The 16,468-nt window shown below is 46.2% G+C and overlaps 1 protein-coding gene across 8 annotated transcripts in view; it reads right to left on the bottom strand.

The window, feature by feature from the left end:
• The window catches only part of B3galt5 (beta-1,3-galactosyltransferase 5), an 82,426-nt gene that overhangs the window by 34,896 nt on the left and 31,062 nt on the right, over positions 1-16,468 (bottom strand). For 4 of the 8 annotated variants that reach the window (XM_023715953.1, XM_023715954.1, XM_023715960.1 and 1 more), the window contains exons 2-3: positions 12,692-12,878; positions 10,608-10,665 (exon numbers count right to left, since the gene is read on the bottom strand). The gene's annotated coding sequence lies outside the window, so the exon portion shown is untranslated. The remainder of the gene's footprint in view (positions 1-10,607; positions 10,666-12,691; positions 12,879-16,468) is intronic. The other 4 variants (XM_023715956.1, XM_023715958.1, XM_023715955.1 and 1 more) reach the window with 1 other exon arrangement.

Genomic DNA, 16,468 nt, shown 5'->3' with positions numbered 1-16,468 from the left:
GATTTGTTCTAATGGTGTTTGTAAATAGGATCACAAGTCCGCATCTTGTACAGCAGTTAACCACTAAGAAGAATATATGCAGTGTATTATTTGTTAAAAAAAAACAAAAAACAAAAAACAAAGACATAGTTCTGCCAACTTGCCTGGACAGGAACTTGTCTAGTAGGCGTCACTGGTCAACACCATGTGAAAGTGGGCCACAGCAGTCCCCCACACAGGTGTGCTGATCACAGAGAGAGAGATGAGATGGCATCAGCTACAGGCCAACATTCAGACACAACCAAATCCACTGCTGAGGATCCACTCCTGGCTATTTTCAAGATGCAAAGATATCAATCGATTGACCATCATGGACTGTGTGTTGCTAGAAAAACTTTGATAGGAAAGGATGTGAAGAAAAAGAAAGCCACCTTGGGCTCAGTCCATCAAGAAAGGAGAATTTTCTGGACAGCTAAAAAAGGTTGATTTACTTTGTGAGAGAATGGAGGCTCACACTCTCAAATGGAAGGGGAAAAATCAGTCAAGAAAGTTCTCTTTGTAGTCATCCCAAACTGTACCATGAGAAAAGGGCAATACACCTTTTAGTGTCTGCTGCCACTGTCACCAAAGAAGGCTCGCCAGGTGGTCTGGAAAGAGCCACTGGACCCTTGGACAATCCTATTTCCCTTGCATATGGCATACCAGTTCTCCAGTTAGAAATAAGCTCCACCACTACAGAAGAGCAGCTAAGGACAGAGATGAATACCAGAAATTGTAGGCCATACGGGGGAACTCAATGTGAGACATGGCCTCTTCCCACCATGATTTACGAGAGGAACTCCTAACTACCCAGGTTACACTGACACCTTCATTCCTGGGCTTTATGCTTCCTCATGACCACACTATAATTTGGGCTAATCATCTGTCCACACAAGTCCCCCAGAAGTTGAAGAAGGGTAACAAGAAGGGCACAGCCTAGCCAACACATATCTGTCATCTTTAGATGGCATGAGAGGGACGTTGTGGGTCCTTGGGGGTCAGAGTTCAGATTGCCAATCTCTACCTGCTCCTGAGTTATCTTAGCAAATCAGTTTTTGCTCCCAACCCAACTCATTTGTAAAAGGTGAGACTGGACATGGTGGTATGCGCCTGTAATCCCAGCTCTTGGGAGGCTGTAAACAGGTAGATCACTATGAGTCTGATCTAGTAGTGAAACTCTGTACACCCTTCCCAAAAAAAAAAAAAAAAAAAGTTTACCACTGTAAAAGGCTCACACTCAAGCATGGTGGGAGGAGTCAGTGAGATCATGTTGAAGGTGTACAATAAGAGGTTAATGAAAGCCTAGCTCCTTTTCCATTTGTCGTCATTGGAAGAACAGTAGGCTTTCCTCATGTTCTCTGGGGTGGAACTGTTCTAAAGGTGATGCAGTGGTTCTGGGTCCTCAACTTTGGCCTCACAGCCAGACCTTTGTATAATGCCTCCCCCAAAACCCATACTCTCACAACCTCCCTGGCTCAGGATGTAGTCCACACTGCCCTCAAACTCTCCGTCAAGTCCCATGTGGTGGTGCACACCTGTAATCCCAGCACTCAGTAGGCTAAGGCAGGAGGGTTGCCATGAGTTGAAGGCCAGCATGGGCTACACAGTGAGTTTAAGCTACATAGCAAGATTCTGTCTCAGAAAACAAACAAACAAACAAAAAACCCTCCATCACCATGATCTCAATCACCTTTTCAACATATATCGAAACCCTACCCCATGTAGCCAATTGCTGGCTTGTACATAAAAGTCCTTTCCAAACCCCCATGGGTGTCACAATTGAGAGCCAACCCCTTCCCAAAAACACTATCTCACAATAAACAAAACTCATAACCCCTAACCCAGACACTTATCCTGACTCCCTCCTTGCTTTCTCACAGCCAACAGAGGCCACATGAAAGTTCTCATAGAGACAGCCACCCTGCAACTAAAGGTGGCTGTCCTACACTGTCTATCCCACTGAGCCTTTCAGCATCCAAACAATGTAGTTGACAGAACAGCTCAGCTTACTACCACCACTCCTTGACTTACTACCCAAGCTTCCTTCTCCACAAGCCCTTCCCAAAAGCCTAAGTCCCTCAAAGGTGACCTATGGCTGTCCCTTCCTCCTAGGTCCTGGTCCTTATAGCCACCCCTTGGGGACTATTCTAAACACTGCCTGCTGTCAGAGCTCTCCTGCAAACCTGCACAGCTGCCCTCCTATCCTAGCCATTTCACTCACCACTCCCTTCCTCCTTTGGCCCTCGGCAGCAAGTTCTTTTGGCCCTCCAAAAACTCACCTTGCAGCCAACTTGGACAGGACCATACTATATGGGGTCTTCTTTGGCACTCCCACGGCCCAATCGCACCACTGAGTCCCAACCCTCGCCCAGGTCGCCACTACCGTGGACCCCCAAAACCAAGCTGAAGAAGACTCTGGAGCACACTGGTAAGGACTCACTTTAACTCAGGCCCAAAAAATCCTCCTCCTCCTCTTTGGCCTGACTGTCATTATTGTTACATCCTCATTATTAGGCCCCTCCAAACCTAAAGAGAAAAATCTTCAAAGACCAGTCTGTTCAAACAGGAAAGCTCACTTACTCAGCCTGAGAGACTAAAATAGATCTGCTTATTAGGATGGCTCCCAGGGCTGGTTCTCGGGCTTACAGGAAATCCTGTAATGCCACTCCATAAGTTAGCAAAATACCACTGTCACCCTGCACTTCCCCCAGGTGCTTCTCATGAAAGAAAGCCACTTTGTAAGTCAGCAAAATGCTGCTGTCATCCTGCACTTCCCTCCCTACGAAGAGATACCAGAGCCACTCATGACTGAAAGACTTAAAATTTTCCATCCTCTTCAGTGGAACACCCCCTCCCATACCTAAGACAGTGTATAAATTATGTCCTCTTCCTTTGCTTGTCGTCAGTGGCTTTTTGCCCTTGATGAGGCTGCACCCAGCCTGAAATAAAGATATTGCTGTTTGCTTCAATCTTGCCCATCCTAGTGGACTCAGTCACTCCTTGGGCTAGCCTGACAATTATTATGTACCTGCAGCTCCTTGCCCTCCTGTGCCTCCTCCTTGCTGAGCTCTCTGAGTTCACTACAAATTTAAGGACACCTTCAGTTCTCAAATTCAGGGCTCCAGGTCATGTCTTACACTTCACCCCCACCCAGATCTCCTCCTTCACATTCTGTCTCTACTTCCTATTCTCCCAAACACATCCCTAGGCAGCTACTCTTCCTCTCCCTTTTTCTCACTGTCAGGGGACTACTTCCCCAATCCTTGTCTTTGCTTGTTAGAACCACCAAGAGATCACGTATCAAACCCCACAAGGGAAGAACCCTGCTGGGTATGTATCCTCCTTAGACACCCTGTGGACATGGCTACCAAGGATCCCAACCTAAAGAGATCCCAACCAGACTTTGAGACCTGAGTTAAAGGGAGTCCTCACCAGTGTGCTCCAGAGTGTTCTTCAGCTTGGTTTTGGGGGTCCAGTGTAGAGGTGACCTGGGCGATGGCTGGGACTCAGTGGTGGGACTGGGCTGTGGGAGTGCTGAAGAAGACCCTGTTATACATGGTAATGCTCCAGGCTTCCTGAAACTCCTATATACTGAACTCTCAGATTCTGGGGAGTCAGACAGTCACCTTTCCATATGAAACAAGGAGTACTTGGCCCCCTCACCCCCCACCCCAAATATCAGGAATTAAACTGCAAGATATTTTCCCAGGGGTCTCCCCTTGGGAAACTCCTGCAGAGGAAGTGAAACATAATCCTAGAACTCCCTCCTCCCCAAACATCAGGACTACAGAGGGCTACTCATCCATGGGTTCCTACTGAGAGGGGCCTCGGTTCCAGAACTGATAGGTAGGCTACTTGTGTCACCCCAATCTCTGCCTGGCCAAAGGTCCCCTAATATGTGATTCACTTCTACACATTCAGCCAGATCCATGCAATCCATGCCTGTGTTGGAAGCTAAGACTCCCATCCCCCCACTGGGTCTCTCTGACTGCTGTGATTTAACAGCTTTTGACAGAAGCAAAATCACTTCAAACACAAACCTTAACTGTAGACCATTCGGGCTGCACATTAATCAACCTCCATCTCCATACATCAACTCTACTCAGCTAGCTGTCATCACCCCATCCTAACAGGGCCCAACCAAACAGTCTGCTATCATCTGCACGGGTGTCTAGATTATTCACAGGGAGTTATCTTCCCGCATGGCAATAACACCTAGTTGCTACTTACCAATTGAATGGAACATGTGCCTAGACTAACCTAGCCCCACTCCCCATACCAGTCCTGTATTCCACTGAAGAGTGCCCCAGCCCCCACCCCATTCAAACTCCAGTTCATCCCAAATGAGCAATACAGCTCATCCCCTTGCTGGCAGGTCTTGATGCTGCCACACCAGTAAGCACTGCTGCAGCCCAGCTGGGGTCTGCTCACCCACTCTTCACCCTCTCAAAGAAGATAGCAGAAAGTTTAAAGCACATTTCTAAAAAACTCATTAACATGCAAGTATGAATCGACTCACTGAGCTGTTGTGCTCCCAAACCACTGAAGCTTGGACTTTCTTGCCACAGAAAAGGTGGGCTCTAAGCCTTTCTCCAGGAAACCTGATGTTTCTTCCCCAATGAGGCCAGACTTGTATAAGATGGCATCAAAAGGCTGTGCGGTCAAATTACCACCCTGCAGCGTCAGGCCTCATCCTAGGCCTTGCCAGGTAGCTGATCACTTCCTGGAGCTCCTGGCTCATGCCCTCCTCGGGCCCATTGTTTCAATACTCCTGCAATGGCGATCAGAAACAAGGAAATGACACCGAGGATTTGGAAGCAGATTTATTTACATCAACAGGTGCTGCTCAAGATTATTGCTGATATCAAGCCCCAATCTCTGGTATTCTAGGACTTTTATATGATGCCCAACAGGAGGTAAGAAGGTGGTTCAAAGGAGAGACAGCACAACCCCGCAGTTCTTCTGATTAGCTAGCGGGGTGAGGCCATCAGTTACAAGGGTAGGTTAGTGACCACCAGTGCATGAAGCTTGGTACAATGGTGCAATCAGGCATTCTGCATGTTTGGTTATGTTCTTACAGTTACAACAGTCAGGAAAGTAATTATGATGCCATAAAGCCTGTACAGAGTGAGGCGGTTTCAAAACAACAAAGATTTAAAGAGAACAGTTTCTCTTGTGCAGCTTCCCCCATTTACTCCTCATCACATTTGCCTTTGCTCTCTCAGACCTGTGTAGCTTTGTCTAAATACAGACATCAGGGATCACTTCTTAAGTGACCAAAGCCCTGTTTCACTTGTTGCCCCTACAACCCCACAACTTCAGCCCTTCAGCTCAAAGCAGCTTGATGAGGGCTCTCAGCCACACCCAAAGCCCTTCCTTCATTTTTCTTTACTATCCTTAAAAGAAACAACAGGTCTGACCCCCTGGTGCCCAGATTCCCAAGTTGCCCAAGTTCCAAGCCTGATGCTGTGCTCTACAGAGCACTGTGTGCCTCCCCTCCGCCTGGGTCATGGTGCCTGTTGCTACAGCCATGTACTTAGCCCTTCTCTCACCTCTCATCTCGCCCCCTTTGCATCACTCCATCTAAGCCAGGCCCACTAACCCGCCTAGGACAAGATCCAGCTCAACAAACTAGACATGGATTTTCTCTTGGAGTTACTCCAACAAGTCCCACCAGAACACCCAAATTTAGGCTGCGTTCTCTTCCAAGAATGTCACCATTTACCTAACAGGACTGCCACAAAAAAACACACACACCCCAAGCAGCTCCTTGGAGACCTCCAGATAGCCTCAGCCACACAGCAGCTTGCCTAAGTGGTTCGAAGCCAATGCTGGTACTCAGGGTGCCTTAGTGGCTCCTTCTTTAGCTCCTCCATGGCATGATTGGGATAGAAGAATCCAGCATGCCCTGTATCCTGTAGCAACTGCAGGACAGATGCAGGAGGCAGGGCTTGCTCTGTTTCCAGCCCCTAGATTGGAAAAGCTGATTGCCCAAAGCTGCTTTTGAAGGTGATAGAATCATGCTTTTGGAACAGACTCCAACCTACCTTTGCTGCCTTTTGTAAAATCAAGTGGCTGAAGGATGGCAGGTATACCCCTCGAGCCCAAGGCAGTTTGACCTGCTTTGTTGGTGGGGAGATGTCTTTGGTGTACACAGCAGGAACTTCCCCTTGTACTTCCTCTCCCAGTACCACGATGGGCAGGCTGCGGGACAGAGATGCACCTGACCCTCTAACCAGGTGCACCTTTAACATCTATCAAAAAGAACCGAGAGGGCCCATGGCCAACACGGCTTTGGTCAGCACACAACCCCCCACCACTCGCAACTCCTCTATAGCAGGATACCTGCCTGGGTTGCCTCAGCAGTCTTGATGATAAAAGACATACAGCAGGTGGTCTGAGAAGGCACTCTACACCCAGTAAGGACTATCAGGACAGTTGGCCAAAGAAGCAGCTGGTGATTCACTCCTTCCAGGAAGTGGTAGACCACAGACAGCGCCCCTTGTTCTGCCTCCGCAAGGAAGTAAGCAGTCTTTCTTGTTTAAAAATATCTCCAGAGAATTGCACTCTTCCCCCTGGCAACCAATCTCAGATTGTTACATGCCCCCTTTTATTCCGGAAACTTCATTTTTCCTCTAACATCTTCCAACCCTGCAGAAAGAGAAATATCTGGCATTTGAGGAAAGCTTGTGAATAGTGGCTTTTTGTTAATTTTCTTAGAGACCTATATGGAGTAGATATCACCAGTTGTATAGTTCAGATTAGCTAAGGGTCTAAAAGCTTGGGGGAGTGATGTGGAAAGATTGTACACTGCAGTATAATGCCAGCAGAGGTACAAGGTGTTACCCAGTCTCGGGGCTGGGGCAGTACCTGTTGCCCCCTCACGCAGCAGACAGCATGCGTGCTCTCCTTGTGGATTCCCTGGAACACACCACAGGGGTAGGGGTTTCTCTCCCATCCCATGCATGGGCCAGGAAAGGCAGCAAGGGACTCCTCCTAGAGTGACTGCCGGAGAAAAGGGAGGAACCCACAGAACCCCTCGGTTTCATACCTTGCGGAAAAGCATGGCTTCTTGTATCATCCTTTTAAAGTTTAATTCAAAAGGGATGTGCTGGCCCTCTGTGAGTTCCTCCAGGAATAAATGCTAGAGGGAAGACACTTGCGAGAGACAGTCACACACATGAGAAAGCCATGGTGAAACACAGCAGGAAAATGTGGTTCCAACTACAAAGATCATAGAGAGACGTAAGAGGCAGGCTCTGTACCACCTTTCAAGCATGCTCAGGCCCCCTGCTCTACTCTCTGTTCAGGCCGATGAACCCCAATATGAAGCCAGGCTGCTTCATCATGGTGGTCATCTAATATGGCTGAAGACCTCAAGAAGCACAGAGCCCGTGAGACCTGTGTGCGTGCTTTTTTTCTCCCCATTGCCTAATGGAGTAAGGAACACAAGCAACAGAAAGGCCCAAGACCAGCAAGAGCCCTGCCCCACAATCTGCAGCCTCCTGCACAAGAAGACACTGGAGGAGGGGGAGGGTGGTCTCAAATAGTGGTCCCTCAGTTCCAGGACATCATGGTTCTACAGAGGAGGAACTGGCCAAGATTATATCTGGAGAAAGGAAATTGGCAAAAGTATAGTACATCTGTGGCCCCTTGAGAAAATGGGCCAGTTCCTCTCTAAAGCCTAGCAGGCTGTCCTCACAGATGACATTATCTGGGGCTGCTGTGGTGCCTACATCTTTCAGTGTTGGCCACTGGGAGCAACAAGAGGGAATAGGAGGAGGAGGAAAGGGATCAGGGCACACATTCCCTACTAAGGAGCTCCACCAGATGCCCCTAGTTCAGCTGCAGATCCAGCCGGATTCTGAATTCTGTGACCTCTCTTGCCTCCCTGGGCCATGATATGGCTCCTTAATTCCTATCCTACTCCTGGGTGCTTCATTCTATTAATCATTTAAGGAAGGTAGTGTATCAGTAGTGGAGTGATTTTTTCTGGCCAGCACTGTTAAGTTCTCTCTGTGCACTTTCTCAATCAGCTTCACACTGACTATCTGAACCATTCTCATCCCCACCTAAAAGCCAAGGACCCCAGGTGTGGAGACATTGAACAAATCACCAGACCATGAACATGTCAGTGTGTCATGTCTGCGGTTTGTGATGGGTCACACACGTGGGTGGGAATTTCCGAAATACTTTTTCAGTTCCACCACATAAAGTGTCCTTTCCTGGTTGCAGGACAGCAGAAGCTATAACCCCAGGCCTAGCAAAGATTCTAATCTTAGCATCAAAGAGCATAAAAAGCTCCACAGAGAAAAGAAACAGAATCTAAGGGGACACACATAGCTTGGGAAGTTGGAGGCACATAAATGCAGATACCAATCTTTAGCTGTATGAATTGCTAAAATCATCCTGGTGGTCATCTAAATCAGCTGAAGCCCTTAAAACAAAGCCCATCTTTCCCAAGACCACCTTCCCATTCTTCTCCAACTTAGCCTAAGACATAATTTATTTCCACCCTTACCTCTGCCTGAAGGAAGACTCCAATTAGCTCCCTCAGGTATATCTAAATATCCCCTCCAAACTCCACCGCTGGCAAAGGCCATAAAAGCCTCAGCCTCCCTTTGTTACAACTGAGCCTAGAGACCTTCCCCTGGGCCTGGGGGGATTCAAACTCTGGGCTGTGCAGCCTCTGAGGCAGTTCTCTCAAACCTCCATTACAGTGTGAGCTAGACCTTCATTTACAGATACAGGTAATCAACAGCGGAAATACAGTCATTCAAGCCAAGTGCAGAGGGGAGGGGAAGGCTGGCAGACAGACCCTGATAGGTTCTGGCCCCACTACAAATTTCTGAATTATTATGGTGGTCATTAGATGATATGACCAAAGCCTTTAAAACAACAACTTATCTTCCCAGAGGCCACCTTCTCCCATGATCTCCAACCCAGCCCAAGGTGCAAGCCCTTTTCACCTTTCCCACCACCTCAGGGGAAACTCCAATCAGCTCCTCAGATAGTTCTAAACATCTCCTCAAACTCCACCCCTATCAAAAGTCCATAAAAACCTCAGCTTTGTTTTAGGCCAGAGGATCTACCTGCCCCAACTGCCCTCGATCCTCTCTGTATCTTTGGAGTCAATAAAGGCTTCTTTTATATTGTCTATCTCTTTACTGCGCTGCCAAAAACCTGTCTGACCCGACTGCAACCAAGGCAGGCCAGTGAAGCAGACCAAATGCAAGAAGTGGTATGACAGAGCCATGTACTCCAACCATTCCTACTGCACCCCAATATTTCTGCCCTCTGGCAGTTAGGCAGGGCCCATGACTGGTGCTCACCTCCCCTTCATCCCCAGGATGCACAACTCCATTGCTTTCTCAGCACCCTTGTTTCCAGTCTTGAACCATCACCCATGAATGCACCACAAAGTTAATTTAATGAGACCAGATGCTAGAATTGATTGAATATTAGACTGCAAGAGGAACGAGCAAGGCAGAGTGCATCCTAGGTGCATACTGAATCACATGGGAGAGATTTATTATGACTCAAGGGGTTTGGAAGTCACCAATATAGAGATGGTTGAGTGCAGTCACACCCAGGAAGGTTAAAGACCCAGTATCTAGGGCTCTGATCTTAACCCTTTGACTTCAACACAGTTTCTAAAGCACCTGAGCCTTCATTTTGAAGAAATAGAAAGAAGAAAAATACTCTTCATACTTGAAGAGTAGAAAATAACGTAAGACTGAATCTTGGGATTGTTGGGAAGACAGAGTAAAGCAGAAAGTAATTTGTTAAATAGGAAACATCTTTCAAATGTTGATAGTTGTTACATTAAATTAATGATCTGCATGTTTGGAACCTTGATTCTAGAATGCAAAGCTTCATCCTCCCTAGAAGGAATTCTGGCATTATTGAAAGGAGAACCGGGGCCCCTGGCATGCTCCTTCTTCATCCACAGAATGAAAGATTTCTTCTGGTTTATAACAAAAGGCTTCAGAGAATATCTCTCTGTCCATTTAGGAAAGCAAACAATAACATTAAACCCTAGAATCAAATTTCCCAATTGCCATATGTGCATAGCAACTGTGCCGGTTACAAATAGCAATACCCAGATCGCAGATCAGTGCTTGTTAAAGTGCCCACTGCAATGTTTTGCTCATCTTCTTGTGCTTCCCGGCTGCATGTACGGGCAGAACCAGGGAGTCAATATCATTATCTGTCACAGTCACTCACCGCACTGACGGTTCCTCTTGCACTCCAGAGCAACTCAACACAGTGGAACAAATACTCCTGAGATGCAAGTCCTGGACTACTGAAGGATCATAAGGCAAGACAGCAAGTCTCACCACCTTCAGCACATGAGGTCACATCAACATGCCTGCCCCTCTAGTGGACTAGGACAGTGGCTCCCCCTGCTTCCAGATCCAAATCACTTTCAGCCTCCTGACAGAAAAATGCAGTGCTCACTGTCCGGCAGGAAAACCTGGCATGGCAAGAAACAACTCTGCCTTGCTGTGCAACCTCAGCATCCAGGACTCCAAGACCTAGATGGGAAGGAAGTAGGAGGAGATGTTCACGTATTTGTTGAATATCACCTGAAATGTCTAGTTCCTGGCCCCTTCTTCTCTGGTACTGTTTCTGTCGAGGACCATTCTATAAAATTTTGAGGGAAAAAACAATTTCATAATTAGATTGAGATTAGGGCTTGTCCAGCATTTGTATGCAGGAACATAATTCCCTGTGCCTCTGGCCACAGTGGAGGCTTCAGTGGTGCCCTGATGCTGTGATGCCCGGGCAAGACTGAATCGGCTAAAGACTTCCTTGTTCCTTGAGAATCCAGTAATAATGAAACAGTTTCCCTTGATGAAAGGACAAACTCCACGACCTGTCCCCCCTCTCCCTGGTCCTTAGCAACATAAAGATCTGCATCAGCATAAACCCACCACCGCCCTCTGAGTCATCAGATCATTGTACGCACCCAATAAATAACAGCTGGCTTGGGAGTGTCTTTGTTTTTGCCCATTCTCGGCCACCGACTTCCAAGCCCCCTGCCATGCATTACTAAATTTGTCTGTTTCTTATTACATCCTTTCACCGTACCCCTCAGGCAGCTGGGGATCTTGGCCAGGTCACCCATAGTTCTCTTGTCTGTTTTCTGGCTCTGTCTGACTGCCTATAATATTTCTATTTCATTTAGCTGCCTACAACAAAACAAGGCCTCTCCTCCCTTAATTTGTGGGTGCTGTATATTTGCATCTCAGGACAAGAAAACTAATACAGCTCCTTGTCCACAGATCCACCACCCCAGACATCTCAGATTCCATTCCTCTAGTCCCGACATCCTCTCAGTGACAGCAGCAGCAGGTCCACGTCATTTCAACCCCACCCTACTCGCAGCTCTAAGACTCACCTTACTCCACTCCAGCCTCCACGGTGTCCATGAGAAACTTCCAAAACCACAAGTCCAACAGTGTCACCCTACGCTAGGTTTCTATAGGCTGCCCAACCCCACAGTGTGAACATGTGTGCACACATACACACTCCACAGCACCACAAGCTGTCCAAACTGGGGACACAACATGGCTCACACTTCCTTGTTGCTCTTTCTGTCCAGACTGTCCAAGGTCTATCTGGTGACTTCCTTTTAATTTCTGCAAGTCCAGCTCCAACATCAGTGCTTTAGCAAAATCTCCCTAACATCTCCCCTAATAAATAGATTTGACCAGACAGGCGAGCTAGCTCAGCAATCTATGTGCCTGCCTGGCAAGCACAAGGACCTGGGTTCAATCCCAGGTACTGCATATGCATCATGCCAGCCACTGAAATCAGGCATGGTGGCACATGCCTATAAACCCAGCCCTAGAATGGCTGAAAACAGGCAGATCACTATGAGTCCAAGCTGGGTAGTGAGACCTTGTACCAAATACATAAATAAAAATATAATAATAATTAATAATTTTGACCAACATCTTCTTTCTTGGTACTCACATAATTCCTTCAACATATTTATAAATAGCTCTACATTATTACAGTTACTTGTTCTAGTTTTCTTCTTTACTATGAGTACCCTGGGCATAAAATATGTTTTATTATATTTGTTGAAATCTCAACATCTCACATAGCACATTTGACATAATAGATGTTCATTCCACATCCACTGAGGAAGTCATTGAATATTTACTACTATGGGATGAACTGTATTACCCTAAAATTCACAGGCTTCCAGGTGTGGTGGCGCATGCCTATAATCCCAGCAGTAGGGAGGCTGAGGCAGGAGGATCACTGGAAGTTCACTTCCAGCCTGGACTACATAGTAAGCTCAAAGTCATCATGAACAGCATAGTGAGACCCTATCTCAAAAAGACAATTAGCTAATGAATGAATTATCTATTATGGGCAGTATGGGCAGTGTGACAGTTATCCAAGAGAGGGTAGTTGGTTAAATTAAAGGATCAAAACCAGCTCAACAATGCTGGGCCATGTCACACACTTTCCTCAGGTGTCTCTGCCTCGGCTGGCCTCCCAGGGAGGCCTTCTCGCTGGTCAGCTCCAGGCGCTCACACTTTTGCTGTGAATCCACAGAAACCGTCCTGCCTGGATGCAAAGGAGCACAGCCCAACTCAGTGAGTTAAAAGGAAAGAGGGTGCCGCTGCACGAGCCTTCACATGGGCACACCTACCTGGTCAAAGGCAAGTTGGGTCTTGGGACTTTCCCCGTGTCTCACTTGAAAGCATAAACCAGCACAGCTTCCAGGAATGGATGGAGAGGCAGGGGAGGGCGATTTCGATTTCATTCACCTCATCACGGATGCCCCAGCAGTTCTGAGTATGTCTCGGTGCAGGAACTTGGAGGCCAGCGTGGCTGGGCTATCGAAGGAAGCATGGATAGTCAGCCGTGGGTGAGTGAAGCACTCTCCTGTGACACCTGGAGGTCTTATGGAAGCTGTTCCCTGTGTCTTTTGACTTCACTCCAAATCTGTCTGCAGATATACACTATACACAGCTTTCGACTTTGGCAGGAAAACCATAATTTTTTTTTTTTTTTTTTTTTTTTTTTAGTACCAGTGATTGAACTAAGGATCTTGTACTTGCCAAGCAGGTATTTAAGCCACTGGCCCTGGAAAACTATAATATTTTAATATGAAATGATTCACAGCTAACATAAAACACTGTAAAACTCATCAATATGTTAAACATTGATAGGATTATGGAGTCGTCCTGCTGCACTGAGAGGCACTGCCTGAATTTCCACAGATATCCTTCTGAGTGCTCCTGGGTAACCCACAGGCATAGGTTTTCTCATAAAAATAAAATCTTGAAGAATTTTATTAAGAACTTATATTCTATTTGAATTTAAAATTCAGATGCCAAAGCCAAACCTCAAGTGCATATATGATAAGTGATTTAAAAGCACAATTTTCAAATGTTAGTCTGTTGAGGACCAGCTTGGTATGGTACAGAGCAGGCAATAATTGATACTAATAAATTGGTACAAAAATAAGTTGAGAGTCTGTCCTAAGCCTCCAGGCCTTGTGGTAAGACCTGGCTGGCTTATGGGTTGAGGCCAGCAAATAGTCTGTGAAGTTCTGGTGCCTCAAAGCAGTATCTCAGTGGTAGCCTTAGCAGACAACCAGGTTACTACCATGCTGTTCCCTTGTTTTTCCAAAATGCATTGAGCCTTAATTTTTGAACCTTGACTGCAACACCAGGCCACCCCCTCCACTTCCTAGAGCCACCAGCACAGACCCCAATCAAGCTGTACACCTAATAAGGCCAAGGACACCAGTGCTTTGTAGTTCTATCCTGCCATTGGGCTTTGACCATCCTAGTTCACTCTGTAACTAAAATATACATATTTTATCTAAGTTCTACTCTGTTCTCATACATCTGAGTAACTGATATCCGTTTGGGGGCATTATAGCCTAATTAGGGAAGGCCACCCTGAGTGGATGCCACTGGAGAGCAGAGACAAGGACAAGACATATAGTTATGAATAACAGGAATGCCCAAAGAACGGTATATGTATTTACCAATGTGAGTAAGTTTTCAACCAGGATTAAAAATGGAGCAAGATTTATCAGTTGAGGAGCAATATTATAGCCAGTTGCTTCATCCCTTGCTAAAGAAAATGAACATTACAGTTCCAGACAGTAGCCTGACTAACATGTTACAAGACATTGTTAAATTTAATCCTTGGTTCCCTCAATCAGGAGTCAATTTTAGAAATTGGGGCCCAGTAGGAGGCTCACTACAGCCCACCCCACAGCATGTCATTTATCTCCCCCAGACAATCATTTCCTGGAGCCCTTACAGCTTAAACAAGTAGCTCATGCTGCTCTAAAAACTCAAAAAAGATGCAGCTTCTGAAGAGAAAGCAAAATTAGCTGAACACTTCTTAGCTATAGGCACTTCCTTATCAGTTAGGAAATCTACAGACCAATACAGGGTCAAAAACTGCATGGAAGAGGAGGACAGGCGCCCACCTCCTCCACCCAAAGGTCCTGTGTCACTGTCCAAAGTGGCTGCTACTCATTGTCAAAGAGTTTTATAAAACATAGTGGCCAGGGAGAAAGTTTTGACATATCTGTATGCTTCCCTGTAGGAAATACTAGGATCTCAACAAACCCAATCAGAATATTAATGTGCATGTTTCCTTTCAACTCAAAATTTTGAAAGACCTAAAATAAATTGTTGGGAACAATGGGCTCCAAAGTCCACTTACAATTGGTCTATTACAAGATGTATTACAGACAGTGTACATGTAGACCTGAGAAGAGTGCTTCTGGTTTTATCATAGCATGAAAAAGTAATAAGCATTTGGTAGAAACTGTACTTCAAACTTTGAATTATTGTCTTTTCCAAAGCTTGCAATAAATAACCATTCTGGTTTTTAAAGAAAGAAAATGTCATACAGACTTATCTGTTGGTTCTTTTTGAGCTGCATCATTTGGCTACAACATGTTTGTTGCCTGCTCAATTTTTACATTTTGGGGTTTAAGTGCACTCCTTGGTTATGGAATAAGTTGAGAAGAACTGTACAAAAGATAATCCTGAAATTACGCTGCATACGCTCTCTGATACGGGTAACTTTGCACATACACATGCTTGAGCTTGCTCTCCTGCAGTACTTTATTGGCTGAAATTCTTGGCCAAACTGGGGTGAAAGTCCCAGATGATGCAGCTCTAGCACACTTTTACTCAAATCTTCCAAGGTCCTATTGAACTATGCACTCAATTTATGGCTCGCTTACAAGAGGTTGTAAAAAGATAAATCTCTAACATCCAAGCCCAGGATATCTTGGTTCTACAGTTATGTTATGAGCATGTGAACTACAGTTGCCAACAAGCTATTAACCAACCAAGTCAGTTCATGCTACTGGGGCATATGTTAAAGTGTGCCAAAATACTGAATTGCCTACTTATAATTTCAATTTGATGGCATAAGCTATTTCCTGCCAAGTTCAAAGCAATAAGGAAATACTCTTGGTACAAACCAAGTTAAGAAACAAGTTTTCATATGACTATGACAATTCATTTTTGCTCCTCTCATGATATATTAAATGTATTCGTGCCATCTGGATGTACAGGCCTTACAAAACGTAAAACTAGGATTACTTATAGTTGTAACCTTTTTCTTTTAGATTTAGATGTCTACCCTTCTCTTGTGCACCATCTACTTAAGGTAAGAGATATACATTAAATCAACATGGGGCCGGGGAGATAGCTCAGTGGAATAAGCACTTCCCTGGCAAGCGCAAGGGCCTGAGTTCAATTCCCAGTTCCAAAAATAAATAAATAAATAAATAAATAAGAGATTACCAGTTAAATAATAGCCTTTAAAAAACATGCATAGGGAGACCCAGTCCTAGCCCAGGTCCAGTGAGTGTGTGGAGAGCTTCCTGCTACCTTGCGCCGGTGGGACCAGTCCCAGCCCAGGCGCAGCGTGGGCCGGACCCTCTCCTACCCCCTTGGGCTGCTACCCACCACTCCATAGCACCTCCCTGAGCCCGCCCGCCAAGTAGGAATTTCTGCCGCATTCTGGGGAACCCCCAGACCCAGTCCTAGCCCAGGTCTGGTGAGTGTGTGGAAGAGCTTCCCCTTCCCCCTACTTCACCTTGCACCCTCCAGGCACAGCTCAGGCATGACATACACGCCTGGGGTGTAACCCTGCAGCTGCAATCCCTGCAGAGAGTGTAGAGGATAGACCCACCCAGCTAGTCCAGGAGCAGAACATCTTGCCACACGGGCACAACAGGTTCACCCTCAAGGGCAGCAGCGGGAAGGAGCTGAGCACAGCAGCCATACCCAAGCCAGACACAGCTGGATAAGTCCAAACTTTGTAGAGCTGCACCTGAACTTCAGTAAGTGCGAAGGTTATAACTACAGCAAAGATCTACAACAAAGGTCAGAAGACAGTGCTACACAAAATGACGAGAAGGAACAAAATGCAACCTTAG

Source organism: Octodon degus, unplaced genomic scaffold (genome assembly GCF_000260255.1).
Source record: "Octodon degus isolate 3935 unplaced genomic scaffold, OctDeg1.0 scaffold00045, whole genome shotgun sequence".
NCBI classification, from domain to species: domain Eukaryota; kingdom Metazoa; phylum Chordata; class Mammalia; order Rodentia; family Octodontidae; genus Octodon; species Octodon degus.
The sequence above is the reverse complement of the archived record's forward strand: the minus strand, read 5'-3'. Positions and strand labels throughout refer to the sequence as shown.